We start from the raw sequence: 14189 nt of genomic DNA, 5'->3' as shown, positions 1-14189 counted from the left end.
CCACATATGATCTTCCAGAGCTTCTTGACTTGGCCCTAAATTTCTGTCAAATCTGCCCCCATCTCCCCATCTTCACTGCCACTGCATAGGTTCAAGCTCTGAATTTTTTTTTTTTTTTTTTGCGGTATGTGGGCCTCTCACTGTTGTGGCCTCTCCTGTTGCGGAGCACAGGCTCCGGACGCGCAGGCTCAGCGGTCATGGCTCACAGGCCCAGCCGCTCCACAGCATGTGGGATCTTCCCGGACCGGGGCACGAACCTGTGTCCCCTGCATCGGCAGGCAGACTCTCAACCATTGTGCCACCAGGGAAGCCCAAGCTCTGAAATTTTTTAACTGAATTGTTCTGGTAGCTGTCTAACTAGTCTTCATGCTTCCAGTTTTGTCTCCTCTACCAATCCAGCCTTCACATAACCACCAGAGTAAATTTTCTAAAATGAAAATTTGAAGCAGAGACTGGCACACCATTGTGGGGCAATTGTACCCCGGTGAAGATGTTAAAAAAAAAAAAAAAAAAAATTTGACCATGACTGCTCTACTTAAAGTCCTATGGTTTCCCATAGCTTCAAAATAAAGTCTAAATACCTTGGTACAGCATGACCTACAATACTCTTTATGGTCTAGCCCCTGACTCTCTCCAGACTCATTTCTAAGCACTCTCTTATGTTCTCTCATTTCTGTCCCTTTGCCTAGAATCCCATTTCCTCTAATATTTCACTTAGAAACACTAACTCCTACCTTTCCTTCAAAACACAGCTTGATCATCATCTCGTCTAAGAAGTCTTCCTTAACATCCTTCTAAAATGGGTTAGAGGGACTTCCCTGGTGGCGCAGTGGTTAAGAATCTGCCTGCCAGTGCAGGGGACACAGGTTCGTGCCCTGGTCCGGGAAGATCCCACATGCCACGGAGCAACTAAGCCTGTGCACCACAACAACTGAGCCTGTGCTCTAGAGCCCCCGAGCCACAACGACTGAGCCCGAGTGCCACAACTACTGAAGCCCACGTGCCTAGAGCCCGTGCTCCACAACAAGAGAAGCCACCGCAACGAGAAGCCCACACACCGCAACAGAGAATAGCCCCCGCTTGCCGCAACTAGAGAAAGCCCACGTGCAGCAACGAAGACCAAATGCAGCCAAAAATGAATAAATAAATAAAACGTATATTAAAAAAATAAAATTAAATGGGTTAGTTACTTCTCTTATATTCTTTCATTGTATATGATGCTTACTTTTGTCACAGTATTTATCACAAGGTGCTACAATTATCTGTTTACCCATATGTCTCTCACACCAAGCTGTGAGTGTCGTAAGGATAGGGACCATAGCTTATTTTTCTCTGTATTCTTGGGGCCTAGGATAATGTCTGGTACACATGGGTTCTCAATAAGTTCCTGTCAAATAAAATTAACCATTATGGTCAGGGGGCCACAGAGCTCTCAGTCAATAATGGGTTTCATCATAGGTCAAGGAATTCAAATTGATTGTCTAGTCCAATTAGAATTTAGGGGATCCATCAACAGATGAATGGATAAAGATGTGGTATATATACACAAAGGAATACTACTCAACCATAAAAAAGAATGAAATTTTGCCATTTGCAGCAACATGGATGGACTTGGAGGGTATTATGCTAAGTGAAATAAATAAGTCAGACAGAGAAAGACAAATACCGTATAATATCACTTATATGTGGAATCTAAAAAATATCACAAACTAGTGAATATTACAAAAAAGAAACAGGGCTTCCCTGGTGGCGCAGTGGTTGAGAGTCCGCCTGCCGATTCAGGGGACACGGGTTTGTGCCCTGGTCTGGGAAGGATCCCACATGCCGCAGAGTGGCTGGGCCCGTAAGCCATGGCCGCTGGGCCCACGCGTTCGGAGCCTGTGTTCCTCAACGGGAGAGGCCACAACAGTGAGAGGCCCACGTACCACAAAAAAAAAAAAAAAAAAAGAAAAGAAACAGACTTACAGATATACAGAACATACTAGTGGTTACCAGTGTGGAGAGGGAAGGGGGGAGGGGCAATACAGGGGTAGGGGATTAAGAGGTACAAACTATTATGTATAACATAATGTACAACGCAGGGAATATAGCCAATATTTTATAACTATAAATGGAGTATAACCTTTAAAATTATGAATCACTATATTGTACACCTGTAACTTACATAATATTGTACACCAACTATACTGCCATTAAAAAAGATTTTATAGGATCCTATAAAAAGAATTAAGAATTTTAACCTTTGTACACTTAATCTTGTTACTTAAATGATGTACCATCTGAAACAGGCAGATGGTAAAAGCTCAAAAAAAAAGCAACAGTGTCACTGACTTTTAATGGAATTAGAGAGATATATGTTAAAGATTCACTACTGGTTAAAGGAAAGATATAATCAAGCATGCCTGCAAGTACCCATAACAAGTCTACCTTTTGAGTCTGTCCATCCCACTTCACTCCCATTGCCATGTCAGACTCTCATCATCTCTCTCCTGGATTACTGTAATGGCCTCTTGTACTGAGGTGAATAATGTCCCCCAAAATTCATGTCCACTTGGAATCTCAGAATGTGGCTTTATTAGGAAATAGGGTTTTTGCAGATATAAGCAGCTAAGATGAAGTCATATTGGATTAAGGCGGGCCCTAATAAAGCCATGTAAAGACATGCAGAAAAGAAAGCCATATAGACACGAGTATTTACAGGAAAGAGGCAGAGAAAGCTACATAACAGGGAGGCAGAGATTGTAATGATGCAGCTACAAGCCAAAGAATGCCAAGGATTGCTGGGAGCACCAGAAGCTAGGAAGAAACATGGAAGGATTCTTCTCTAGAGCTTTCAGAGGGAGTATAGCCTTGCCAACATCTTGATTTTGGACTTCTAGCCTCCAGAAATATAATACATTTCTGTTACACTAAGCCAACTAATTTGTGGTAATTTGTTATGGCAGCTCTAGGAAACTAATATACCTCCTAACTGATCTCCCTGCCTTGGCTTGCTTCCTTCTAATCCATTTTCTACACTGCCACCAGGATGGCTCTTTCTAAAATACACATGTAGTCATATCACTCCTCTGCTTAAAAGCCTGCCATGGTTCCCCATTGATCCATGCTGATCTTTGCAGCTTCAGCTCTTGCTACTCCATTACATAATCCCTACACATTAATAATATATTACTTGAAATTCTCCCCAAATACTATGGTCATGCACACTTCTGTGCTCCCTCTGCCTAGAATACCATCAAATTTTTGCTTGCTTTGTCTCCACAACCACATATGCAAGGAGTGGCAGTAATGAATATAGAATGTTTTTTCAAGAAATCTGGCTGTGAAGGCTGAGAATCTTTTGTCAGTGACAAATTTTGAAATCAGAGATTCTGGAATCTGCTTTCTAACAAACACTGCTATAAAGGGATCCCTTACTTATATGAAGCCGTTCTCCCAAGTTCTGTCATTGGTCCTCTTCTGTTTTCCCTCTACTATTTTCTCCCTCTGCAATGGCATCCAGCCTATGGCTTCAAATACTATCAATTATAATTGAGACTAGCAAATCTCTATCTCTACTTTCAATATCTCTCCCAAGTTCAGACCACTTGAAGTTGTCCCAAAGTATACTGATGCTCTGTTAATTTTTTCTTCTAGTCATTTTTTCCTGTGTGTTTCATTTCAGATAGTTTCTACTGCTGTGTCTTCAAGTTAACGAATTTTTCCTTTGGTAGTGTCTAATCTGTTAAAGCAATCAAGTATTTTTTTTCTCTGACATTGTATGTATCATCTCTAGAAGTTTAATTTCAGTCTTTTTATGTCCTCCATGTCTCTCCTCAACATGATCACATTTCCTTTACTTTACTGAAAAAATAGAGTACATTCAAAATAATTATTATAATGTCCTTGTCTACTAATCCTATCATCTGTGCTATTTCTGGGTCTGTATCTGTTGATTAATTTTGCTCATATCTTCCTGCTTTGTATACCTCATCATTTGTTACTAGATACAAGACATTGTGGATTTTATGTTGTTGGGTGCTGGAGTTTTTCTTTATTTTTCCTTTAAATACTTTTGCAATTTGTTCTGAGATATAGTTAAGTTACTCAGAAACAGTTTAACCCCTTCAAGGCTTGCTCTTAAGTTTTGTTAGGCAGAACCAGAGCAACCTTTGGTCTAGAGCTAATTTGTCCTCACTACTGAGGCAATACTCTTTCTTAGCCACTTCAGCTTCCCTGAATTCTCAACTCTGCCTCCTAAACTCAGAGAGACCACTAGACTCTATCCAGGCTCACTCTCTCTGAACTGTTGTTTCATATATTTTGTCCAGTTTTGCAGTTATTTAAGGCAGAAGGGTAAATCCAGTCCTTGTTACTCCATCATAACCAGAAGGATAAGTCCTTACCCTTTTGAAAAGATCACTGTATCTACTCTAGAAAAAAATGAATTGTTGAAGGGCAAAAGTGGAAGCAGACAGACTAAGCTATCACAATAATCCAGGTAGAATTTATCATCTAGGCGGGTAGCAGTGGAGATGGAGAGAAATACTAGATTCTGGGTGCATTTTTGTTTGTTGTTTGAGAGTAGCAGGTGGATCTGTTACTTACCACTAAACCTTTAACACAGTACCTGCCCACTGTAGATGTTTAATAAACAAAAGGCAATATGTCACCTTTGAGTGACTAGCTCAAAGATAAATAATACAGAGTCACTGTCCACAAGAAATTAACAATCCAGTGCTGAAAAAAGGATCTGAATATGTTACCTTGTTGGCTCAAAAGCCTTTTTTTGATGGCTCCCCATTACTTGCAAAATAAAGTCAAAAGTCAGTACATCATGCAAAGTCCTCTTTGATGAGCTTCTTTCTTTCTAGGCTGTCTGCAACTGGACCCCTACCCTGACAAACTCTCACACTCTAATCTCACCAAACTACAAATAAATAAATCTTGAATAAACAAATAAATGACATTATACAAAAAAATACATATATAGTTCTAATATTTTCTAGTTCCTGACTATATCTTAGGAAGATATTAAATTCAGAGAATGAGCATCTCACACCAAGCCACAGCTATTTCGAATTTTTAACAATCTAGAATAGATTATTTACCCTAACACTTGGCTCCCCTTCTCAAATATCCCATTCCTGTTAGTGGTACCACAATTCTTCCAGTCTTTTAGGTAAAAGTCTCAGCCTCATCTTCGGATACAGGGTGCAAAAATAGATCTGTCATTTATTCCATTATAATGTGTCTCATTTACACATCCTTCTTCAACGATAGTGGGATCACCCAGGATCTCATTGCTGCACACCTGGTTTGCATGACAGATTCCTAGCTGGTCTCCCTTTACTGTTTCCCAGTATATCTTACACACAGCTTTGGGAAAATCTTCCTAAAGCACAGCTTTCATCATGCTATTCTCTTGCTCAAGGAACCTCAACAGTTCTCTAGTTGCCTCAAGTCGAAACACTTCATCTTGGTTTTCAAAGTCTTCCATTATCTGCTATCCTTCTGCCAATATACTACTACCTTATTTCCTGTTACTCTCACACTTGTAATTGCCACTAGTTATACCAACTTCTTCCTCACTCTTTCTGGAGCACACCAGGCACATTCCTATCTCCATACCTTTCTTCGTACTGTTGCCTCTTCTTAGAATGTCCTCCCACTACCTCTCCCTGTGCCTAAATCCTCCTCTTGTTTAATAAACAACCCTAGGGACTTCTCTGGTGGTGCAGTGGTTAAGATTCCGCCTGCCAGTGCAGGGGACACGGGTTCGAGCCCTGGTCTGGGAAGATCCCACATGCCGTGGAGCAATTAAGCCAGTGTGCCACAACTACTGAGCTTGAGCTCTAGAGCCCATGAGCCACAACTACGGGAGCCTGCGCACCTACAGCCTGTGCACCACAATGAAGAGTAGCCCCCGCTCACCACAACTAGAAAAAGCCCACGTGCAGCAACGAAGACCCAACGCAGCCAGAAATAAATTAATTAATTAAAAAAAAAAACCTAGTCCCACCTCTTCAGTGATGCTTTTTAAAATTACTGTAACTTGAGAGCACAAGGTATCACACACCATAGATAGCTTCCAAAGCTCTTGGCATAGCACTGGGCATGAAAAGCTCAAATAAATACCTTCCCAAACTGATGAGCATAAAAATTAACAAGAACTAAATTCATAATATTGAATGAACATAATCTCAATCTCCTTTACTGGCTCTTCATTCTCTTTTCATTTCTTAATTAATAAAAATGGGGATTATAGTAACACCTCATTTAACGTTGTGAGAATTAAAATAAGTACATATAAAGCACTTAGTATAGTGCCTGCCACACAGTGGGCTCTCAATAAATGTTAGCGATTATTATATCACAGTCACCACTCTCCAAACTTGTTTTACTGCTAACCATTTTGTTTGTTTGTTTGTTTTTGCGGTACGCGGGCCTTTCACTGTTGTGGGCTCTCCCGTTGCGGAGTACAGGCTCCGGACACGCAGGCTCAGCGGCCATGGCTCACAGGCCCAGCCGCTCCACGGCATGTGGGATCTTCCCGGACCAGGGCAGGAACCCATGTCCCCTGCATCGGCAGGCGGACTCTCAACCACTGCGCCACCAGGGAAGCCCTACTGCCAACAGTTTTATTCTTAGTTAATGGTCTCATCACTGACCTAGTCTCCTAAACCAGGGCCCTTTAAGGCTTTAAGCCATTTTAATCCATTTAAAGGCTTTAAGCCCTTCTTAACTCCTCTCGTTCTCTCCATATTTACTTAGTCAGCAAAGGTCTATTGAATCGTCTTCAGAAATACCTCTCTAAATCTATCACTTCCTCTCTTTGTTCAGGACCTCATTTCTCCCTTGAGACAATTCCAATAGCCGCCTAAACTAATCTCCCCTTCCTCTGGTCTTTCCCAGTCTATTCTTCACATTGTAACCAGCTGTCTAAAACACAGTGCACTTTCCCCTTTAAAACTCTCCAATGGGAATGCCCTGGTGGTCCAGTGGTGCTTTCACTGTGGCCTGGGTTCAATCCCTGGTCGGGAAACTATGATCCCGTAAGCCTCGTGGTGCGGCAAAAAAACCCCAAAACAACAACGACAAAAAACAACCTCTCCAATGGCTACCACACAGTTTGGTATACAAGGCCCTTTTGTTTTGTTTTTGTTTTTGTTTTTATTTATTTATTTGGCTGTATTGGGTCTTAGTTGAAGCACGCAGGATCTTCGTTGTGGCATGCAGGCTTCTCTAGTTGCTGCACATGGGCTTCTCTCTAGTTGTGGTGCGCTGGCTCCAGAGCGTGCGGGCTCAGTAGTTGCAGCACGCAGGCTCAATAGTTGTGGCACGTGGGCTCCAGAGCATGCGGGCTCAGTAGTTGTGGTGCGTGGGCTCTAGAGCGCATGGGCTCAGTAATTGCGGCACACAGGCTTAGTTGCCCCATGGCATGTGGGATCTTAGTTCCCTGACCAGGGATCGAACCCGCATCCCCTGCATTGGAAGGCGGATTCTTAACCACTGGACCACCAAAGAGTCCCTACAAGGCCCTTTTGTGTTCTGACCCCTGCCCACCTATCCAACTTTATCTTCTATCAATTCCTTATTCTATACCTATAGTTCAGCTATACTAGTCTATTTTCAGTTACAAGAATGGGGCATGCTGCTTTACCATTTCATGCCTGGGCAATTCAGTTTCTTCCTGAAATGCCCTTCCTTACCTTGTGCACTTAGTAAATGTTTATTCTTTCTCTGTCTTTGTTTAATTGCCTTCTCTCTGAAGATGTATGTCTCTAATCTCACTCTCTGTTGTTACTTTGTCACATTTTCTCTAGTTATGTTTCCCTTACCACTAGATTGTCTTTATTCCTTAAGAGCAAAAGTCACATCTTATTCATATTTTTATTCTCAATGTGTTGCAGTGTCTAGTGAATAAAAGTATCACCTCCAAAGATCCTGATTTAGTAACTGGGGGTGGAACCTGGGAATTGGCTTGTTAAAGAAGCATTCCAGGTGATTCTGATGCAGGTGAGTGGGTCTGTACATGCCCTTTGGGAGGTTCATGAACTCCATGAAATTACATGAAAACTGTGTAAATATATAAATATACGTGCATTTTTCTAGAAAGATCTCCCACAGTTTATATCATCTATGACCTCCAAAAAAGTTTAAAACTCACTGATTAAATGGGAAACATATATTAATTGACAAGTTACAAAACAATTAAGCTAAATGCTAGAACAAAAATATAAATAAGGTGCTGTGGGAACATAGACTAGGGAGCAATTAGGTGTGCCTGGGGCAGCTAGGAAAAGCTTCACATGAAGGTAACATTTGAGCAGAATCTTCCGAAGTGAGTATCAGTTTGCCAAGTGGAATAGAAAAATATTAATATTCTATTTCATATAAATGAAATCATACAGTATGAGGCTTTTTCTGTCTGGCTTTTTTCACTTAGGATTATTCTGCTCATTCATCCATGTTGCAGCATGTATCAGTACTTCATTCATTCATTTTTTTTTCTGAAGTGTTCCATTGTATGGCTATACCACATTTTGCTTATCTGTTAATCAGGTGATGGATATTTGGCTTGTTTCCATTTTGGGCTATGATGAATAATGCTGTCATGAACATTCATGTACAAGTTTCCATTTGAAAGCCTGCTTTCAATTCTCTTTAATAATATACCTAGGAGTGAAACTGCCAAGTCATATGAAAATTCTGTGTTTACCTTTTTTAGGAACCCCAACAGAGACTTTTAAGCAAAGAAATGATCAGTAGGATAGTAGCTACAGCAAAGTGTTGAAGAAAGCTGGAATGGGGAAGAGATAGGAGGCATGAAGACCACAGGGATGACTACTGTAATAGTCTAATAAGAGTAGATAAGGGTTTAAATTAAAAAGAGGCTAGAGAAAAGGCAAAATAACAGTGTGTATAATGTTCAGGATAAGGAACAGGGATAAGTCAAGAAGATGACACTGACTTTGCCAGCTTAAAAAACCTGAGGGATGGTGACATTAACTGAAACTAAGAACAAAGGATGGTGAAGAAATTTAAGAACGGTAGTAGAACACAGTGGTTAAAATTAATGGCTCTAGAGCCAGACTGCTTAGGTTCAATTTCAGGCATAGCCACTTACTAGCTATGTGACCTTGGACAGGTTACTTACATTTCCATGTATCAATTTCCTCATCTGGAAGATGGATATAATATGCCACTTCATCAAGGTGCTGTGAGAAATAAAATGAGTTAAAATACGTAAAGCACCTAGTACTCAGCATGTAATAAGTGCTCAATATCATCTACTGTCATGTTATTTTTTTTTTAACGATTTCAATCTTTTTAATTTATTAAGACTTGTTTTGCAGCCTAACATGTGATCTCTCCCCGAGAATGTCCCCCATGCACTGGAAATGAATGTGTATTCTGCTGTTGTTGGGTGGAATGTTCTGTACATTAAGTCTCCTACATACAAACTTACAAGTTACAAACTTTCAGAGATGCGAACGTGCATTCCACCAACATCAGGCATGAGTGAAATTGCAGCTTGCCCTCCATCTCCTATTGTTGATGATCTTTCAGCTCTACCATCTCCCAGCTCCTCTCCCTCCTCCAGTCAGTAACTTTTCTTGCCTGTTCACTTGATGCCAGCCCCTGTATGCCAGCTGTTGTACTGTACTACTGTACTTTGCAAGGTACTGTACTGTAAGATTAAAAATGTTTTCTTTATGTTTTTTTTAATGTATTATTTGTGTGAAAAGTATAATATTATACTATATATCCAATTGTGTTAGCTGAGTACCTAGGCTAACTTTGTTGGACTTATGAACAAATTGGATTTACGAATGTGCTCTCAGAAAGGAACTCATTCATATGTAGGGGACTTACTGTATATGTCTGTTAAGTCTAGTTGGCTTTTTGTTTTTTTATTTGCATAATACTTGGTACATACATAAGAATATATAACATATAAAGCATAAGGTGAAAATCCATGAAGCCACCACTCCCCTTGAGCATGAGAATGTCATCAACACCTTCACTCTCCCCAAAACACACCCCTGTGCCATCCCCACAGGGAAGCATTGTGGCCACTGTGTTGATTCCCTTGCTTTCCTTCATAATTATAGCACATATGTATGAATCCAATGAAATGTATATTTAGTGTTCGGCTTTATAAAAGTGGCATCATATTGCATGAACTTACATGACTTGCATTTATCCTGCACCATCTGAGAAGAATCCATGGTGATGTCAGGGCTGTGGTCCCTGTTCCACTGCCCTGACATTGCGGTACAGTCACCCCTCATGTCCATTATCCATCTTTTTGTGGGTGGGATTTTGGGTGGCTTGCAGCCTTTTGCTCATCTCCATCTCCTGATTTCTCTGTATTCCACTCAAGAGCACCCAAAATGTAAACGACTGAGGGTGCAGAGATGCTCAATGAGACCACATGGTAGGATGACACCCTCAGTTATGCCTAAACCCCCAGAAAGGAGGGCCTGCTATTGTTAATGATGATGATATTATTTGAGATGAAAAATCTAAGTCTTAGATGCTAAGTTTGAAATATTCAGGGAAGAAGAGTCCAGTACACAGTTAGAAATACTAAACTGAATTTTGAAAAAAGAGTATTTAAAGCCACTGGTATAGATAAGACTTCTTACAGAGAATGTGTAAAGCAAAACAAAACAAAACAAAAAACCCCAAGGATAGAAGACAGAAATCTTCCTGGGCTATTCCTTAACTCATCCTCTAAAATTCCCTTGGGTACTAACATTAGCCTGTTCCTCTTGTTATAATCTCTGTAAGTGATCTCTTATATTCCCATGCTTTTAACCATTAGCTAAGTGCTGATAGTTCTTAAATCTCTACTTCCCGCCTTCATCTCTCTTTTAAGCTTCGAATTCTTATATCCTGTTGCCTGATTACTGCCTCTTCTTGAGTGCCCTAAACATCTCTAAAACTGAACTTATTGTCACCCTGGCAACCAAACTTGTTCCTCCTATATTGCTTATCTCAGTCAATGGTACCATTTTCCTCCTTAAGTCAAGCCAGAAACCTGGAAGTCATCTTCTTATTCAACAATGACACCACCAATATATACATATCTTAGTTCTCACTAAAGTTGTATTCTACTCTTATAAAGATCTCTAGAATCCATCTTCTCCAACTTTACAATTGCCCTAGTTCACGCCCTCACCATTTTGTATATGGTATAGCTATTATATCCTCACTGGTCTCCCAGCCTTGGATCTTGGCCAACAACTATTTCATTCCCACCCACCACATAGCCACCATTATTATCGATTTAAAATTCAATTCCATTCTGTTTTCTTAAAACCTACTTGAAGCGCTACAGGGCTCTTTTCCAATAACCACAGCACTGATAGAGGTTAGCAGTCCCCAGCAGCCTAGCCTCTACCTGCTTATCCTCATCTTTAGCCACTCATCACTTGCTACTTCTCAGTGCTGTCTGAAGTTCATCAAAGGAGAGAATTAACCAGCAATATTAACCTACTTTAGGTCTCCCTTGTTAGAACAGGAGAAATAGAAGACATCCTGCAGTATGTTGAGAAGAGATTCAATGGGAAGTGAGAAAGGACACATTCAGATACCCAGTGCCAGTGTTTTGACAAATTTATCCCAAAAATGAGAGTGAAAGGAAAGAGGGAAACTATAGTTTGAGAAGAGGCAGAGTATTTCTTCCTGGATTGAGGATTTGAGTATATTTGTAGATAGGGAGGAAGGAAGCAGAAGAAGAAGGGAGAGGAAGAGGATAAAGATACAAGAGAGAAGAGCATAGCTGATGGAGCAAGGTCATGGAGAAATAGGGAGGGGATCATCAAGAGCAAAGATAGAGAGTGCTTTTCTCTACTTCTTTCACTGTTTAACTTTTTATAATAAACGTTATCATTTGGGGGAAACAAGCAAATTCACTATTTTAAATTAAAAAAGAAAAAAAGGTGGAAGAGTTAGCCTAAGACAGGAAGGCTGGAGTCTGAAGGGAAGAAGGTAAAAAATGGGTGTCACCACTAGTCAGCTTGGAGGTAGAGAGAAAATTCCTCACTTCATAACTAATATATTCTCTGAAGTAGAAGACAGGCTCGTGAGAGAGTAAGAAGGCCACAGTGGAGGGCTTAATAAGAATGGCAAATTCTTAGAAGAGATAAACAGGAGAGTGAGAAAGCGTTGACGATGGATAAGTAAAAGGCTGCAGAACAGTGCAGCAAACCAAGCTGAGCTTGGGAATGCTATTAATTTTACAGTTGCTCCTATCTACGGGACTATGATATTTACTCCATGTCAGGAGCATGAGGGATGAAAGCACATGGCTGCATTTGCCCAAGATTGGGGATAAGTTGAGCTTGTGTAGGGAAATTTAACTTTAACACAAAATACGTGTCTATCCCCACTACTAGCTATACTTTGTTGACCTTTCTATGCCCTAGAGCCTTGTACATATTAGGCTTTCAAATATTTCATACTTAAGGACCATTGATTAGATGGTTTTCACACAAGAAGAAAAAAAAAAAGAATACTAGTCATTGTCCATTCTCCTACATTTCACAACCCAGCTTTTAAGACTTGTTCCCCTACAGGTAGCAGCTTTACCTAACAACTTCTTGTAAAAACTGATAAATATGCAATCTTCAATTGAAGGGATCCTGGCCTTAACGTAGTGTGTTACTTTCTCAGGTCATTTTGGGGCAACCAAAAAGGTTTGTAAATTCCTGCCCACGTGCCTCCCCCAAATTATCACCCATCGCAAACTGTCTTTAGTAGTAGTTTTAGATGCAACCAACTACTACTAAAACCCTCTGGTGTCTGTTAAACACACCTTGTAACAAGTCACTATGCCAGCCAGAAAAGAAGAGGACTGGTAGAAAAGGAGCTCAGGGAAACCTTGAAACAAGTTTTTTAAGCTAAGGGTTTTAAATCTATCTTAGTTCCAACATATCCTAATACTCCCTCTAAGGTTATTTTCTAAAACCTATTTAAATATAGAGAAACTCATGAAGTATCAAACCCCAGAATGCTACACATTAGACGCATCCCTCATTAAATATAACCACTGGAAAAATGATTAAAAAAATTAAAATGTTACACTAGAAAACATTCACTTAATACAAAACAAAGCAGTGAAGGAAGACTAGAGAAACAAAAAAGAGATGAAACAGAAAATAAAAACGAAAATGGCAGATATAATCCAACTATATCAATATCATTAAATGTGAGTGGATTAAACAATCCAATCAAAAGGCAGTTATTGTAAGATGGATTTTTAAAAGCGATCCAACTATATGTTATATACTGGAGGAACACTGTATTTTATTATCTTTATTGAAGTATAGTTGATTTCCAATATTATACTCGATTCAGTTGTACAACATAGCAACACAATATTTTTATAGATTATATTCCATTTAATGTTATTATAAAACACTGTGTTCCCTGTGCTGTAAAGTATATCCTTGTAGCTATTTATTTTATACATAGTAGTTAGAACCTCTTAATCATCTACCCCTATTTTGCCCCTCCCCTCATCCCTCTCCCCACTAAAAACCACTAGTTTGTTCTCTATATTTGTGAGTCTACTTGTATTTTGTTATATTCATTCATTTATTTTTTAGAGTCCACATATAAGCGATATCATACAGTATTTGTCTTTCTCTGCCTGACTTATTTGATGAAGCATAATACCCTCCAGGTCCATTCATGTTGCTGTAAATGACAAAAAAAATTCATTCGTTTTCATAGATGAGTAATATTCTATCATATATGAATATATATATGTATATTATGTATATAATATACATATACATATATATATTTTATATATATATATTATATATATATATATATACACCACATCTTCTTTATCCATTGATCTGTTGATGGACACTCAGGTTGCTTCCACATCTTGGCTATTCTAAATAATGCTGCTATGAACCTTGGCGTGCATGTATCTTTTCACATTCATGTTTTCTGGGTTTTTTTTGGATATATACCCAGGAGTGGAATTACTGGATCACATGGTAGCTCTATTTCTAGTTTTTGGAGGAACCTCCGTACTGTTTTCCATAGTGGCTACACGAATATACAATCCCATCAACAGTGTACTAGGGCTCCCTTTTCTCCACAGCCTTGCCAACATTTGTTATTTGTGGTCTTTTTTTTTTTTTTTTTTTTTTGCGGTACGTGGGCCTCTCACTGTTGTG

At 39.6% G+C, this 14189-nt stretch overlaps 1 long non-coding RNA gene across 1 annotated transcript in view; it reads right to left on the bottom strand.

Annotated features, from left to right (window-relative positions):
* LOC132594483 (uncharacterized) overlaps nt 1-14189 on the bottom strand; it is a 45487-nt gene that overhangs the window by 13585 nt on the left and 17713 nt on the right. Inside the window, exon 2 of the long non-coding RNA XR_009560653.1 lies at nt 9140-9200. This is a non-coding gene — a long non-coding RNA (uncharacterized lncRNA). The remainder of the gene's footprint in view (nt 1-9139; nt 9201-14189) is intronic.

The sequence above is a fragment of the Globicephala melas genome, chromosome X, assembly GCF_963455315.2.
Source record: "Globicephala melas chromosome X, mGloMel1.2, whole genome shotgun sequence".
In the NCBI taxonomy this organism is placed as follows: Eukaryota; Metazoa; Chordata; class Mammalia; order Artiodactyla; family Delphinidae; genus Globicephala; species Globicephala melas.
This window is presented reverse-complemented; position numbering and strand designations above follow the sequence as displayed.